Below are 15,326 nucleotides of genomic sequence, written 5' to 3' on the forward strand. Positions count from 1 at the left end.
TGTCTTTTCTTGGATCTAAATAATACGAAACCTCGCTCTATGATTTGAAGTTAAAATCCTCAAATATGGTAATATAGTGACTTTTTTCACGTTATTCATGTAGTGATTTTACGTATATATATTCGTTTTTACCAATATTTCGATACTACTTCATGTTTTCTCACGATATGTGATTTGGCCATCAAATCTCAGAATTTCGCAAATTTTGCATTTTTAAGCAAGTTTTCTTGTATTTTGGTTTGTACTAAAAATCATCGCATTTAGCAATATTTTGACCTTTATCATCCCGTTTTCCTTTATGTGATTTAAACCAAATATCGAATTAGGCAATATTTTGCCGTTTTTCCACGTTTTTGTGAATTTTCAGTTTATTGTTATTATTTCATTAAATATACGAGAACAATTATGCAAACACATAATTGATCAGAAAGTAACACTAAATACTTCATTTTCAATCATCTATTTGTTTCTCGTTAAAATATTGAGTAAGAATTTTACAAGGGGAGAAGTTCTGTTTTTATTGCATATATCGATGTTTCAGCCGAATTAAAACGGTTTTACGTGTACAACTTCCATCGGTAATATAAACCGAAAATCAGGAACATTTTAGTTAATTTTAATGAAAACACACCGATTTTTGTCATTTGAATTGGAAGCAACATCTTTATACGTCTTTTCTAGGGTCGAAAAAATACGAAACGTCGCTCTATGATTCGAAGTTAAAATCCTCAAATTTTGTATAATAATGACTTTTTTCACGTTTTTCATGTAGTTTGATATTACGTAAATATATTCATTTTTACCAATATTTCGATACTATTTCATGTCGTATCACGATATGTGATTTGGCCTTCAAATCTCAGATTTTCGCATAATATTGCATTTTAAGTAAGTTTTCTTGCAATTTTGTTTCGTACTAAAAATCATCGAATTCAGCAATATTTTGACGTTTATCATCCTCTTTTCCTTTTTGTGATATAAACAAACTATCATCGAATTAGGCAATATTTTGCTGTTTTCCACGTTTTTGTGAATTTTCAGTTTATTGTTATTAATTCTTAAATATACGATAAAAATGATGCAAACACACAATTGATTAGAAATTAACCTTAAACACTTCATTTTCAATCAACTATTTGTTTCTCGTTAAAATACTGAGTAAGATATTGGAAAAGGGAGAAGTTTTTTTTTTATTGCATATATCGACGTTTCAGCCGGATTAGAGCGGTTTTACGAGTACATCTTCCATCGGTAATATAAACGGAGAATTGGGAACATTTTAGTTAATTCTAATGAAACCACATTGATTTTTATCATTTGTATTTGAAACAACTTTGTCATATGTCTTTTCTTGGATCTAAATAATACGAAACCTCGCTCTATGATTTGAAGTTAAAATCCTCATATATGGTAATATAGTGACTTTTTTCACGTTATTCATGTAGTGTGATATTATTCGTTTTTACCAATATTTCGAAACTACTTCATGTTTTCTCACGATATGTGAGTTGCCCTTCAAATCTCAGAATTTCGCAAATTTTGCATTTTTAAGCAAGTTTTCTAGCATTTTGTTTTGTACTAAAAATCATCGAATTTAGCAATATTTTGACCTTTATCATCCAATTTTCCTTTATGTGATTTAAACAAAATATTATCGAATTAAGCTGTTTTTCCACGTTTTTGTGAATTTTCAGTTTATTGTTATTAATTCATTAAATATACGATAAAAATTATGCAAACACATAATTGATCAGAAAATAACCTTAAATACTTCATTCTCTATCAAATATTTGTTTCTCGTTAAAATACTGAGTAAGATATTGAAAAGGGGAGAAGTACTGTTTTTATTGCATATATCGACGTTTCAGCCGGATAAGAACGGTTTTACGTGTACATCTTCCATCGGTAATATAAACCGAAAATCAGGAACATATTAGTTAATTTTAATGAAAACACATTGATTTTTATCATTTGTATTGGAAGCAACATCTTTATACTTCTTTTAAAGGGTCTAAAAAATACGAAACGTCGCTCTATGATTCGAAGTTAAAATCCTCAAATTTGGTATAATAATGACTTTTTTCACAATTTCATTCAGTTTGATATTACGTAAATATATTCATTTTACCAATATTTCGATACAATTTCATGTACTATCACAATATATGATTTGGCCTTCAAATCTCAGATTTTCGCATAATATTGCATTTTAAGCAAGTTTTCTTGCAATTTTGTTTCGTACTAAAAATGATCGAATTCAGCAATATTTTGACGTTTATCACCCCCTTTTCCTTTATGTGATATAAACAAAATATCATCGAATTAGGCAATATTTTGCTGTTTTTCCACGTTTTTGTGAAATTTCAGTTTATTGCTATTAATTCATTAAATAAACGATAAAAATGATGCAAACACATAATTGATTAGGAATTAACCTTAAACACTTCATTTTCAATCAACTATTTGTTTCTCGTTAAAATACTGAGTAAGATATTGGAAAGGGGAGAAGTTCTGTTTTTACTGCATATATAAACGTTTCAGCCGATTAGAGCGGTTTTACGATTACATCTTCCATCGGTAATATAAACGGAAAATCAGGAACATTTTAGTTAATTCTAATGAAAACACATTGATTTTTATCATTTGTATTTGAAACAACATTGTCATATGTCTTTTCTTGGATCTAAATAATACGAAACCTCGCTCTATGATTTGAAGTTAAAATCCTCAAATATGGTAATATAGTGACTTTTTTCACGTTATTCATGTAGTGATTTTACGTATATATATTCGTTTTTACCAATATTTCGATACTACTTCATGTTTTCTCACGATATGTGATTTGGCCATCATATCTCAGAATTTCGCAAATTTTGCATTTTTAAGCAAGTTTTCTTGTATTTTGGTTTGTACTAAAAATCATCGCATTTAGCAATATTTTGACCTTTATCATCCCGTTTTCCTTTATGTGATTTAAACAAAATATCGAATTAGGCAATATTTTGCCGTTTTTCCACGTTTTTGTGAATTTTCAGTTTATTGTTATTATTTCATTAAATATACGAGAACAATTATGCAAACACATAATTGATCAGAAAGTAACCCTAAATACTTCATTTTCAGTCATTTATTTGTTTCTCGTTAAAATACTGAGTAAGATATTGAAAAGGGGAGAAGTTCTGTTTTTATTGCATATATCGACGTTTCAGCCGGATTAGAGCGGTTTTACGTGTACATCTTCCATCGGTAATATAAACGGAAAATCAGGAACATTTTAGTTAATTCTAATGAAAACACGTTGATTTCTATCATTTGTATTTGAAACAACATTGTCATATGTCTTTTCTTGGATCTAAATAATACGAAACCTCGCTCTATGATTTGAAGTTAAAATCCTCAAAAATGGTAATATAGTGACTTATTTCATGTTATTCATGTAGTGAGATTTTTCGTATATATATTCGTTTTTACCCATATTTCCATACTACTTCATGTTTTCTCACGATATGTGATTTGGCCTTCAAATCTCAGAATTTCGCAAATTTTGCATTTTTAAGCAAGTTTTCTTGCATTTTGTTTTGTACTAAAAATCATCGAATATAGCAATATTTTGACCTTTATCATCCCCCTTTTCCTTTATGTGATTTAAACAAAATATCATCGAATTAGGCCGTTTTTCCACGTTTTTGTGAATTTTCAGTTTATTGTTATTAATTCATTAAATATACGATGAAAAATATGCAAACACATAAATGATCAGAAAATAACCTTAAATACATCATTTTCAATCAAATATTTGTTTCTCGTTAAAATACTGAGTAATACTGAAAAGGGAGAAGTTCTGTTTTTATTGCATATATCGACATTTCAGCTGGATTAGAACGGTTTTACGTGTACATCTTTCATCGGTAATATAAACCGAAAATCATTAACATTTTAGTTAATTTTAATGAAAACACTTTTATTTTTTTCATTTGTATTGGAAGCAACATCTTTATACGTCTTTTCTAGGGTCTAAAAAATACGAAACGTCGCTGTATGATTCGAAGTTAAAATCCTCAAATTTGGTATGATTATGACTTTTTTCACGTTTTTCATGTAGTTTGATATTACGTTTGATATTACGCCTCTGCATCACTCAAGAGAGGGATGCAGAGGCTCAAGAGTGGGATGCAGAGGCTCAAGAGAGAGATGCAGAGGCTTAAGAGAGTGATGCAGAGGTTCAAGAGAGTGATGCAAAGGCACAAGAGAATGATGCAGAGGCTTAAGAGAGGGATGCAGAGGCTTAAGAGAGGGATGCAGAGAATCAAGAGAGTGATGCAGAGGCTTAAGAAAGGAATGCAGAGGCTGAAGAGAATGCTGCAGAGGCTTAAGAGAGTAATGCAGAGGCTGAAGAGAATGATGCAGAGGCTTAAGAGAGGGATGCAGAGGCTCAAGAGAGTGATGGAGAGGCTCAAAAGAGTGATTCAGAGGCTTACGAGAGTGATGCAGAGGCTTAAGAGAGTGATGCAGAGGCTCAAGAGAGTGATGCAGAGGATCAGGAGAGGGAAGCAGAGGCTCTAGAGAGTGATGCAGAGGCTCAAGAGAGTGATAAAGAGGCTCAAGAGAGTGATGCAGAGGATCAAGAGAGTGATGCAGAGGCTCGAGAGAGAGATTCAAAGGCTTACGAGAGTGATGCAGAGATTCAAGAGAGTGATGTTTACTCAGTATTTTAACGAGAAACAAATAGTTGATTGAAAATGAAGTATTTAATGTTAATTTCTAATCAATCATGTGTTTGCATCATTTTTATCGTATATATAATGAATTAATAACAATAAACTAAAAATTCACAAAAACGTGGAAAAACGGCAAAATATTGCTTAATTCGATGATATTTTGTTAATATCACATAAAGGAAAAGTGGATGATAAACGTCAAAATATTGCTATATTCGATGATTTTTAGAACGAAACAAAATGCAAGAAAACTTGCTTAAACTGCAATATTATGCGAAATTCTGATATTTAAAGGATAAATCACATATCGTGATACTACATGAAATAGTATCGAAATATTGGTAAAAACTAATATATTCACGTGAAGTCACACTACATAAAAAACGTGAACAAAATCGCTCTATTACCATATTTGAGGATTTCACCTTCAAATCATAAAGCGAGGTTTCGTATTATTTAGATCCTAGAAAAGACATATAAAAATGTTGTTTCCAATACAAATGATAAAAATCAATGTGTTTTCATTAGAATTAACTAAAATGTTCCTGATTTTCCGTTTATATTACCGATGGAAGATGTACACGTAAAACCACTCTAATTCGGCTGAAACGTCGATATATGCAATAAAAACAGAACATCTCGCTTTTTCAATATCTTACTCAGTTTTTTAACGACTAACAAATAGTTGATAGAAAATGAAGTATTTATTGTTAATTTCTAATCAATTATGTGTTTGCATCATTTTTATCGTATATACATTGAATTAATAACCATAAACTGAAAATTCACAAAAACGTGGAAAACGGCAAAATATTGCCTAATTCGATGATATTTTGTTTAAATAACATAAAGGAAAAGAGGATGATAAACGTCAAAATATTGCTAAATTCAATGATTTTTAGTACAATACAAAACGTAATAAAACTTGCTTAAAAATGCAATATTATGCAAAATTCTCAGATTTAAGGCCAAATCACATATCGTGATAAAACATGAAGTATTATCGAAATATTGGTAAAACGAATATATTTACGTACAATCACACTACATGAAAAACGTGAAAAAAATCGCTATATTACCAAATTTGAGGATTTCAACTTCAAATCATAAAGCGAGGTTCCATATTATTTAGATCCTAGAAAAGACATATAAGTATGTTGTTTCCAATACAAAGGATAAAAATCAGTGTGTTTTCATTAAAATACTCTAAAATGTTCCTGATTTTCCGTTTATATTACCGATGGAAGATGTACACGTAAAACCGCTCTAATCCGGCTGAAACGTTGATATATGCAATAAAAACAACTTCTCGCCTTTTCAATATCTTACTCAGTATTTTACCGAGAAACAAATAGCTGATTGAAAATGAAGTATTTAAGGTTAATTTCTAATCAATTGTGTGTTTGCATAATTTTTATCGTATATTTAACGAATTAATACCAATAAACTGAAAATTCACAAAAACGTGGAAAAACGGCAAAATATTGCCTAATTCGATGATTTTTAGTAAAAAACAAAATGCAAGAAAACTTGTTTAAAATGCAAAATTTGCGAAATTCTGAGGTTTGAAAGCCAAATCACATATCGTGAGAAAATATGAAGTAGTATTGAAAGATTGGTAAAACGAATATAATTCCGTAAAGTCACACTACATGAAAAACGTGAAAAAAAAATCGCCATATTACTAAATTTGAGGATTTTATCTTCAAGTTATAAAGCGAAGTTTCGTATTATTTAGATCCTAGAAAAGACTTAAAAATGTTGTTTCCAATACAAATAATAAAAATCAATCTGTTTTTATTGGAATTAACTAAAATGTTCCTGATTTTCCGTTTATATTACCGATGGAAGATGTACACGTAAAACCGCTCTAATTCGGCTGAAACGTCGAAATATGCAATAAAAGAGGAACTTCTCCCCTTTTCGATATCTTACTCAATATTTTAACGAGAAACAAATAGTTGATTGAAAATGAAGTATTTAAGGTTATTTTCTAATCAATTATGTGTTTGCATCATTTTTATCGTATATATAATGAATTAATAACAATAAACTGAAAATTCACAAAACGTGGAAAAACGGCAAAATATTGCCTAATTCGATGATATTTTGTTTATATCACATAAAGGAAAAGGGGATGATAAACGTCAAAATATTGCTATATTCAATGATTTTTATTACGAAACAAAATGCAAGAAAACTTGCTTAAAATGCAATATTATACGAAATTCTGATATTTAAAGGCCAAATCACATATCGTGATAGTACATGAAATAGTATCGAAATATTGGTAAAAACGAATATATTCACGTGAAGTCACACTACATAAAAAACGTGAACAAAATCGCTCTATTACCATATTTGAGGATTTTAACTTCAAATCATAGAGCGAGGTTTCGTATCATTTAGGTCCTAGAAAAGACATAAAAATGTTGTTTCCAATACAAATGATAAAAATCAATGTATTTTCATTAAAATACTCTAAAATGTTCCTGATTTTCCGTTTACATTACAGATGGAAGACGTACACGTAAAACCGCTCTAATCTGGCTGAAACGTCGATATATGCAATAAAAACAGAACTTCTCCCCTTTTCAATATCTTACTCAGTATTTTAACGAGAAACAAATATTTGATTGAAAATGAAGTATTTAATGTTAATTTCTAATCAATTTTTTATCATCATTATCGTATGATGAAAATTATTGCAGTTTTCAGTCTTGCAGTTTTGCAGTTTGCATCATTTTTATCGTATATATAATGAATTAATAACAATAAACTGAAAATTCACAAAAACGTGGAAAAAGGGCAAAATTTTGCCTAATTCGATAATATTTTCTTTCAATTACATAAAGGAAAAAGGATGATAAACGTCAAAATATTGCTAAATTCAATGATTTTTAGTACAAAACAAAACGCAAGTAAATTTGCTTAAAATGCAAAATTTGCGAAATTCTGAGATATGAAAGCCAAATCACATATCATGAGAAAATATGAAGTAGTATCGAAAGATCGGTAAACGAATATATTTACGTAAAGTCACACTACATGAAAAACGTGAAAAAAGTCGCTATATTACCATATTTGAGGATTTTAACTTCAAATCATAAAGCGAAGTTTCGTATTATTTATATTCTAGAAAAGACATATAAAGATGTTGTTTCCAATACAAATGAAAAAAATCAATGTGCAATCTTTGCATCATCTTCGTATGATGCAAAGTTTTTTGTTTTGCTGATGCAAACTGCAGTTTTGCAGTTTGCATCATTTTTATCGTAAATGTAATGAATAATAATAATAAATTGAAAATTCACAAAAACGTAGAAAAACGGCAAAATATTGCCTAATTCGATGATATTTTGTTTAAATCACATAAAGGAAAAGGGAAAGAAAACGTCAAAATATTGCTAAATTCAAGGATTTTTAGTTCGAAACAAAATGCAAGAAAACTTGCTTAAAAATGCAATATTATGCGAAATTCTGAGATTTGAAGGCCAAATCACATATCGTGAGAAAACATGAAGTATTATCGAAATATTGGTAAAAACGAATATATTTACGTACAATCACACTACATGAAAAACGTGAAAAAAATCGCTATATTACCAAATTTGAGGATTTCAACTTCAAATCATAAAGCGAGGTTCCATATTATTTAGATCCTAGAAAAGACATATAAGTATGTTGTTTCCAATACAAATGATAAAAATCAGTGTGTTTTCATTAAAATACTCTAAAATGTTCCTGATTTTCCGTTTATATTACCGATGGAAGATGTACACGTAAAACCGCTCTAATCCGGCTGAAACGTTGATATATGCAATAAAAACAACTTCTCGCCTTTTCAATATCTTACTCAGTATTTTACCGAGAAACAAATAGTTGATTGAAAATGAAGTATTTAAGGTTAATTTCTAATCAATTGTGTGTTTGCATAATTTTTATCGTATATTTAACGAATTAATACCAATAAACTGAAAATTCACAAAAACGTGGAAAAACGGCAAAATATTGCCTAATTCGATGATTTTTTGTAAAAAACAAAATGCAAGAAAACTTGCTTAAAATGCAAAATTTGCGAAATTCTGAGGTTTGAAAGCTAAATCACATATCGTGAGAAAATATGAAGTAGTATTGAAAGATTGGTAAAACGAATATAATTCCGTAAAGTCACACTACATGAAAAACGTGAACAAAAAATCGCCATATTACTAAATTTGAGGATTTTATCTTCAAATTATAAAGCGAAGTTTCGTATTATTTAGATCCTAGAAAAGACTTAAAAATGTTGTTTCCAATACAAATAATAAAAATCAATCTGTTTTTATTGGAATTAACTAAAATGTTCCTGATTTTCCGTTTATATTACCGATGGAAGATGTACACGTAAAACCGCTCTAATTCGGCTGAAACGTCGATATATGCAATAAAAGAGGAACTTCTCCCCTTTTCGATATCTTACTCAATATTTTAACGAGAAACAAATAGTTGATTGAAAATGAAGTATTTAAGGTTATTTTCTAATCAATTATGTGTTTGCATCATTTTTATCGTATATATAATGAATTAATAACAATAAACTGAAAATTCACAAAACGTGGAAAAACGGCAAAATATTGCCTAATTCGATGATATTTTGTTTATATCACATAAAGGAAAAGGGGATGATAAACGTCAAAATATTGCTATATTCAATGATTTTTATTACGAAACAAAATGCAAGAAAACTTGCTTAAAATGCAATATTATACGAAATTCTGATATTTAAAGGCCAAATCACATATCGTGATAGTACATGAAATAGTATCGAAATATTGGTAAAAACGAATATATTCACGTGAAGTCACACTACATAAAAAACGTGAACAAAATCGCTCTATTACCATATATGAGGATTTTAACTTCAAATCATAGAGCGAGGTTTCGTATCATTTAGGTCCTAGAAAAGACATATAAAAATGTTGTTTCCAATACAAATGATAAAAATCAATGTATTTTCATTAAAATACTCTAAAATGTTCCTGATTTTCCGTTTACATTACCGGTGGAAGATGTACACGTTAAACCGCTCTAATCTGGCTGAAACGTCGATATATGCAATAAAAACAGAACTTCTCCCCTTTTCAATATCTTACTCAGTATTTTAACGAGAAACAAATAATTGATTGAAAATGAAGTATTTAATGTTAATTGCTAATCAATTTTTTATCATCATTATCGTATGATGAAAATTATTGCAGTTTTCAGTCTTGCAGTTTTGCAGTTTGCATCATTTTTATCGTATATATAATGAATTAATAACAATAAACTGAAAATTCACAAAAACGTGGAAAAAGGGCAAAATTTTGCCTAATTCGATGATATTTTCTTTCAATTACATAAAGGAAAAAGGATGATAAACGTCAAAATATTGCTAAATTCAATGATTTTTAGTACAAAACAAAACGCAAGTAAACTTGCTTAAAATGCAAAATTTGCGAAATTCTGAGATATGAAAGCCAAATCACATATCATGAGAAAATATGAAGTAGTATCGAAAGATCGGTAAACGAATATATTTACGTAAAGTCACACTACATGAAAAACGTGAAAAAAGTCGCTATATTACCAAATTGGAGGATTTTAACTTCAAATCATAAAGCGAGGTTTCGTATTATTTAGATCCTAGAAAAGACATACAAAGATGTTGTTTCCAATACAAATGATAAAAATCAATGTGTTTTCATTACCTCACTTGAGGTAATCACATTACCTCACTTGAGATAATTACCTCACTTTCATCCCTCACTTGAGCTTCTGCATCCCTCTCTTGAACCTCTGCATCACTCTCTTAAGCCTATGCATCCCTCTCTTAAGCCTCTGCATCACTCTCTTGAGCCTTTGCATCCCTCTCTTAAGCCTCTGCGTCACTCTCAAGAGCCTCTGCATCCCTCTCTTGAGCCTCTGCATCCCTCTCTTGAGCCTCTGCATCCCTCTCTTAAGCCTCTGCATCACTCTCTTGAGCCTTTGCATCACTCTCTTGAGCCTCTGCATCCCTCTCTTAAGCCTCTGCAACACTTTCTTCAGTCTCTACATCACTCTCTTAAGCCTCTGCATCCCTCTCTTGAGCCTCTGCATCCCTTTCTTAAGCCTCTGCAACACTCTCTTGAGCCTCTGCATCACTCTCTTGAGCCTTTGCATCACTCTCTTGAGCCTATGCATCCCTCTCTAAAGCATCTGCAACACTCTCTTCAGTCTCTGCATCACTCTCTTAAGCCTCTGCATCCCTTTTTTGAGCCTCTGCTTCACTTTCCTAAGCGTCTGCATCCCTTTCTTGAGCCTCTGCATCACTCTCTTGAACTCCTGCTTCCCTCTCATGAGCCTCTGCATCCCTCTCCTGAGCCTTTGCATCACTCTCCTAAGCCTCTGCATCCCTCTCTTGAGCCTCTGCGTCACTCTCAAGTACCTCTGCATCCCTCTCTTGTGCCTCTGCATCACTCACTTGAGCCTCTGCATCCCTCTCTTGAGCCCCTTCATCCCTCTCTTCAGCCTCTGCATCCCTCGCTTGAGCCTCTGCATCCCTCTCTTAAGCCTCTGCATAACTCTCTTAAGCCTCTGCATCACTCTCGTAAGCCTCTGAATCACTCTCATGAACCTCTGCATCCCTCTCTTGAACTCCTTTGCATAGGCTCAAGAGAGTGATGCAAAGGCTCAAGAGAGTGATGCAAAGGCTCAGGAGAGGGATGCAGAGGCTCATGAGAGGGAAGCAGGAGTTCAACAAATAGTTGATTGAAAATGAAGTGTTTAAGGTTAATTTCTAATCAATTATGTGTTTGCATTATTTTTATCGTATATTTAATGAATTAATAGCAATAAACTGAAAATTCACAAAAACGTTGAAAAACGGCAAAATATTGCCAAATTCGATGATATTTTGTTTAAATCACATAAAGGAAAAGGGGATGATAAAGGTCAAAATATTGCTAAATTCGATGATTGTTAGTACAAAACAAAATGCAAGAAAACTTGCTTAAAAATGCAAAATTTGCGAAATTTTGAGATTTGAAGGCCAAATCACATATCGTGAGAAAACATGAAATAGTATCAAAATATTGGTAAAAATGAATATATTTACGTAATATCAAACTACATGAAAAACGTGAAAAAAGTCATTTTTTTCACGTTTTATCAATATCATTAGGGATATTTTGGAAACTGCAGGGAGGGTTTTTGCAAAATGTGATCCATCGCCGCTTTCAGTAATTCGCATATTTTCGGTATAAAAACTCGTAATTTCAAACTACAAATACGTGCAGAGAGCTAGAATTTGGCTCCAAAATATGGCTCAAGCGTTGAATTTGGGATGTTTGGGATATTTTGGAAACAGCAGGGAGGGTTTGGGCAAAATGTGATTCATCGCAGGTTTCAGTAATTGGCATATTTTCGGTATAAAAGTCGTAATTTCAAACTTCGAATACGTGCAGAGAGCCAGAATTTGGCTCCAAAATAATTCTCAAGGGTCAAATTTGGGATGTTTGAGATATTTTGAAAACTGCAGGGAAGGTTTGGGTAAAATGTGATCCATCGCCGCTCTCAGTAGTTGGCATATTTTCGGTAAAAAAATTCGTAATTTCAAACTGCAAATACGTGCAGAGAGCCAGAATTTGGCTCCAAAATACTGCTCAAGGGACGAATTTGGAATGTTTTGGATATTTTGAAAACTGCAAGGAGGGTTTGGGCAAAATGTGATCCATCGCTGCTTTCAGTAATTGGCATGTTTTCGGTATTAAAAGTCGTAATTGCAAACTGCAAGTACATGCAAAAAGCCAAAATTTGGCTGCAAAATATGGCTCATGGGTCGAATTTGGGATGTTTGAGATATTTTGAAAACTGCAGGGACGGCTTTATGCAAAATGTGATCCATCGTTGCACTCTGTAATTGGCATATTTTCGGTATAAAATGTCGTAATTTCAAATTTGCGAATACGTGCGGAGAGCCAGAATTTGGCTCCAAAATATAGGTCATGGGTCGAATTTGTAATATTTGGAATATTTTGAAAACTGCAGGGGAGTTTGGGCAAAATGTGACCCATCGTCGCAATTAGTAATTGGCATATTTTCGGTAGAAAATTAAATAATTTCAAACTGCGAATACATGCAGAGAGCCAGAATTTAGCTCCAAAATAATTCTCAAGGGTCGAATTTGGGATGTTTGGGATATTTTGAAAACTACAGGGATGGTTTGGACAAAATGTGTTCCATCGCCGCTCTCAGTAATTAGCATATTTTCGGTATAAAAACTCGTAATTTCAAACTGCGAATACGTGCAGAGAGCTAGAATTTGGCTCCAAAATATGGCTCAAGCTTTGAATTTGGGATGTTTGGGATATTTTGGAAACAGCACGGAGGGTTTGGGAAAAAAGTGATCCATCGCAGGTTTCAGTAATTGGCATATTTTCGGTATAAAAGTCGTAATTTCAAACTGGGAATACATGCAGAGAGCCAGAATTTGGCTCCAAAATATGGCTCAAGCGTCGCATTTGGGATGTTTTTCTATATTTTGAAAACTACAGGGAGGGTTTGGGCAAAATATGATCCATCGCTGCTCTCAGTAAATCGCATATTTCCGGTATAAAAAGACGTAATTTCAAACTGCGAATACGTGCAGAGAGCTTGAATTTGGTTTCAAAATATGGCTCAAGCGTCGAATTTGGGATGTTTAAGATATTTTGAAAACTGCATGGGGGGGGGGGCAAAATGTGACCTATCGCTGCTCTCAGTAATTGACATATTTTCGGGATAAAAAGTAGTAATTTCAAAGTGCGTATACGTGCAGAGAGCGAGAATTTGGCTCCAAAATATGGCCCAAACGTTGAATTTGGGATATTTGGGATAATTTGAAAACTGCAGAGAGTGTCTCGTCAAAATGTGATCCATCGCTGCTCTCAGTAATTGGCATATTTTCGGTATAAAAAGTCGTAATTTCAAACAACGAATACATACAGAAAGCCAAAATTTGGCTCCCAAATATGGCTCAAGGGTCGAATTTGGGATGTTTAGAATATTTTGAAAACTGCAGGGAGGGTTTGGGAAAAATGTGATCCATCGCCGCTTTCAGTAACTGGCATATTTTCGGTATAAAAAGTCGTAATTTCAAACTGCGAATACGTGCAGAGAGCCCGAATTTGGCTCGAAAATATGGCTCAAACGTCGAATTTGGAATGTTTGGGATATTTTAAAAACTCAGGGAGGGTTTGGGCAAAATGATATCTGTTACCACCCTTGAGACTAAATACTGCGGGGAGAAGTTCTTCTCCCCGCAGTGCAATAAAAAAGATAATAAATCGGCCTTGCCAACAACTGTCTAGGGGTAAATATACATCTCTGCATCAAATGGAGTACAATATATTTATGCTAAGGGGGACAATCATAACAATATTTAAATGTATAATAGCCAGAAATATTCTTCAGCATGCAATATTATAGAATGAAATTAATTATTGAGACATGAGCAATATCACCAGAACATGGATTAATCAATAGTAATACTCATATCATCTAACCAGATAATTAACATTTATATGGGCTAAAATAACAGTGACCAATGACTTAACTTAAAACATGACTCCTCTCGAATACAGCTGCCACGCTTCTGCCCACGCCTTGGTCCGCAGGCCAAGCGTCTACCAAAAAATCAACTAACCGTCCACACAAACATTGTGGAAATTATAATAATAAAACGCAGCACTAATATTCAAAACATTGTTAAACTAAAGAGTAGTAAACACTGTTACAACATTCCATACAATAATACGGAAACCAAATATGGGAATAAATCAAGGTAAAACTATAAACACTAAATTGACAACAATGTTCCCACACTGGCCATATCCAAATATGGTCAACCGCCCAAACGGAGAAACTACATGAGAAATTAACACCAAAAGCCTCACACAATATAATGTAACTCAGGCACACTACAGCATGCTATAATATATATATATAACATACAAAATCTTATATCATACAACTGGATGCTATATTTAAGAACAAGACAATAAAGTAATATGAGAATCAAGAGTAATGGCAGAATCCTAGTGAGATTCGTAACATCCCTCCTGTCCCCTAAGAAAAAAATGAAATTAACTGAAGGTTGATTTCATTTTTTTTGACTGCATGAAATATAACATGTAATATAACATGAAAATAAAACATGAAAATGCTTCAACTAAAATCAAAGTTCAAAGCAATGAAATCTCACACAGTAAAAAAATACAAAAATTTCATACATCTTATGAATAAAAACACTACATAGGTTTCACTGGAGTATGCAAATTTATCTCTCCAGGGTACTATCTCATTTATATCACTTAGTTTCAGATCATATTTCACACTCTTATCTACAACATTATCATTATTAGAATTGTCAAGAAAGGTAGCTGCTTTCACACAGTTATCACGGCAATTTATCTTTCTATCTGTTGCTACTATTTCTCTGAGATCAGTCCCATATTTCCAATTGATCCATTTTCTATATGGTGACATTTTCCATTTCTCCTTTTTCCTGGAGCTGAACTGCTTAATTGAAGCTGACTGTATGTAAAGTAGATTAGGGACTTCTCCTGGGTA

The sequence above is a fragment of the Procambarus clarkii genome, chromosome 2 (genome assembly GCF_040958095.1).
Source record: "Procambarus clarkii isolate CNS0578487 chromosome 2, FALCON_Pclarkii_2.0, whole genome shotgun sequence".
Taxonomy (NCBI): domain Eukaryota; kingdom Metazoa; phylum Arthropoda; class Malacostraca; order Decapoda; family Cambaridae; genus Procambarus; species Procambarus clarkii.